This window comes from Ovis canadensis, chromosome 20 (assembly GCF_042477335.2).
Source record: "Ovis canadensis isolate MfBH-ARS-UI-01 breed Bighorn chromosome 20, ARS-UI_OviCan_v2, whole genome shotgun sequence".
Classification (NCBI taxonomy): Eukaryota; Metazoa; Chordata; class Mammalia; order Artiodactyla; family Bovidae; genus Ovis; species Ovis canadensis.
In genome coordinates this window covers 35373028-35376583 of record NC_091264.1, presented here as the reverse complement: position 1 = coordinate 35376583, position 3556 = coordinate 35373028, and positions in this window count along the sequence as shown.

The window sequence follows — 3556 nt, the reverse complement described above, 5'->3', positions numbered from 1 at the left end:
CCCTACGGACTGTAGCCTGCCAGGCTCTTCTGTCCATGGGATTTCCCAGGCAAGAATCCTGGAGTGAGTTGCCATTTCCTCCTCCAATAATTCCCTGTACTATGCAGAAGGTCCTTGTTGCTTATCTATTTTATATACAGTGGGGCTTCCCTGGTGCCTCAGTGGTAAAGAATTTGCCTGCAATGCAGGAGACCCGGGTTTGATTCCTGGCTCGGGAAGATCCTCTGGAGAAGGGAATGGCAATGCACTCCAGTATTCTTGCCTAGAGAATCCCATGGACAGAGGAGCCTGGTGGACTGCAGTCCATGGGGTCATACAGAGTCAGACACGATTGAAGTGACCAAGCAGCAGCCGCAGCCGTGTGTATCTGTTAATCCCAAATCCCCAATTTATCCCTGCCCTCCAAGTTTGTGTTTGTAATATGACTGACATAGAAAGGACACATTTCTCATAGGAATTTGTTCTGTCTCATTGATCACTGTTGTATTAGTGCTTTGGAAACTGGAGAGCGGAAAAGGTATCTGAGAATCTTTGTGAAACATAATGTTAAAATGGTCCTTCCCTAAGAATAGCAACCAAAAGAAGTTTGACAAGTTTTCCACATTGCAAAACGAGATTTGAGACTATCTAACTTACTGTTACCCTCTGAAAAACTCAACAGGGACCAATAACTGTAAATCAAATGGGTAAACCATTTTTTTTAATCATTGTGAAAGAAATAAGTGATTATAATGAAAACACAGAAGAGCAGAAGAAAAAAAAAACACCTTTAATTCCTTGTACCAGAGAAAACTGCCATTACTGATGAAGAGCCTACATATAGTAATAATGGTATCTTGACCAGGGGAACAACACTGACTCTCAGTTAATTTTATTTTATTATGATCTTGTCACAATACATTATCATGCTACTTTAACTTTCAATATAGCAAGCATTTTTGCGTGCTATCACAAACTTCTTGATATAAACAAAAAATTTGATTTCCCTCAAGTGGATTTTCCATCAGCTGACAGCTCTAAGACCTTGGACAAATCCATTCACCCCTGTGAGCTAAATTTTCCTAACTGTAAAGTGAGATGGTTAAATTAGACGGGTTCTAAGGTCACTTTCAGTTCTGAAATTCAATGATTCTAAGGCATGCATGGTCCAGTGTGTGACCCCTCTCCAACCCTTGTTATCTGATTCTTGTTTCCCACTCTTCTTACTCATCCACCTTTCTTTCTGTTCTGTTTTTGACCCATGCCAGTACCTGCTATAGTTCCTGACTGAGCAAGCTGTCTTCTGGCCTTGTTTATTTACCTGCATTGGGTCTTAGTTGCAACATGTGGGATCTAGTTCCCTAACCAGGGATGGAACCTGGGCCCCTGCCTTGGGAGTGTGAATCTTAGCCACTGGACCACCAGGGAAGTCTCTTGGCACTGTTGTAAGACCTCCATATCCCATTCCAAATAAGCCTATAAACCATATATCCAGGCTGCTTGAGACACAATCTTCTCATAGGCCCTGTAAATTGACTTGTTTTGATGACTTCTGCCCGGTGGAGATTAAAAATGAAAGATGGTGCTTGGTGGCTCACATAATCAGTGCAGAAGTCATTTCATCTAAATCTCTGCTATCCTTTCCAAGTCTCTCCTGGCTTGGAGGGAATTCTAGTTGGTAAACTCCAAGGCCCGTCACACATGCTTTTAATTCCCAAATAGTAATGCCTAACACGTATTTGACCCTGACAAAGAAGGACAGTTTCCAGCAATTTTCTTAAATAAGATCAGAGTAAGCTCTCTTGAGTATTGGCAGATTTCAAGATGGCAGTGTGATCGAAGGGGAGGAGGTAGAAATGACTAACACAACTGGACAATTTATAACGTCAGAACTCCAGGGAAAATGAAGTTCACTAAATGAGGTACAGGCCTGGCTCCAAGACGTGAAGTCCAGATCTTCACAAGATGTTGTAGTGATCATGAGCAGGTAACAATTGAGTAGAACTATCCTTCCAAAGGAACGGGAAAGGAGGTGTGACTTATTTCAATAATGGATGATTTCGGTAGACCCAGAACTCATGGAAGTTAGATCTTCCACTATGGGGGACTTCCACTGGAAAATCTGGAAAAGTATGATAGGAAAACAAATATTTTGGCCCCAAATAAAAATGAAATGGAAGTGGGTGTACAAGTATATTTGCCGAAGGAACCAAGAACACCTGAATTATGTTCTAGACCAGAGTCATATTTTTCTATAAGAGCGCTGAAAGAAATACAACAATAAGGAATTTTATGTAACACTTCCTCTTGTTCTAGGTACTGTTCTAAGCTCTTTGGACTTAAGCTTATTCAGTCCTCATAAATGATGCCATGTAAAGGGAAGATTAGCGTTTTGGATGGGTCATCCACTTGGGAATTGAAGTTAACCTACACTATTTCAAGATATGAGGCAGAGAGGAAAATGGTGGTCCAGGGATTAAAAAAATCCATGATTATGGAAAAGTCAGAATATACTTGCATTTTCAAGGTGTCAAACCAACTTAGAGATCTCTCAATACAGGTTATTAGAGGATTGCCCTTTTTTTCAGCCAGATTTATTCTCTGATAAAAGTGTACAATCAGGGTTTGTTTTTTTTTCTTAACTTAGTAGGACTCTCTTTCACTGATTCTCTAATTGAGCCATTCACATGATTTGTCAGTTTTCGGTTACCTAATGATGACTACCAGTTATTGCTCAGTCTCTCATTCAGTAACTATTTCTGACAATACTTTTCTAAAAGTTGTATGTATAAAACATAAAATTTATAGTAGCAAGGCACTTAATATGTCATCAGTAGACATTCATGTTATTACTAAGTACAATTGGAAATGGCAATCCACTCCAGTACTATTGCCTGGAAAATCCCATGGACAAAGGAGCCTGGTAGGCTACATGTAGTCCATGGGGTCGCAAAGAGTCGGACACGACTGAGTGACTTCACTTCACATATGGAATTAGAAAGTACTTATAAATGATTATCATGGACCACTGTTACCAAGAATTTTACAAGTTTCCCCACTCCAGCTGTGAAACTATTTGTCCTGAAGTGGCAGAAATTGTGAAATAAAAGGAAAGAAGTCACACAGAGTTTAGTTTGAGATTAGGGAGACTGGATAGAAAAATAAAGAGTTCCTGAGAATATGTTGAAAACTATCTTCTTTCCTATTTCTCTTTCTCATGAGTTGCCCACTTTGGGCACAGAAGGTGCTCCAGGGGAATGATCATTCATTGATGTGGATGGAGGAGTCTCTGAAAAAAGTCTTGGTGGATGTCAGGGTGAGTTCTTTTGACTATCATAATCATTTCTACCCTGTTGAAATATTGTCTTATTACCCTGGTGATGGACAAGGAGGCCTGGTGTGCTGTGATTCATGGGGTCGCAGAGTCGGACACGACTAAGTGACTGAACTGAACTGAACTGACCCTGCATCTTAGTGAGCCTAAGATACAACAGGAAAATGCTCCTATATTCCTTCAAAATGGATCTTAGGCTTGTGACAAAAGAACCAAAGTGTCTATCCTTCCTTTCCCTGTTTG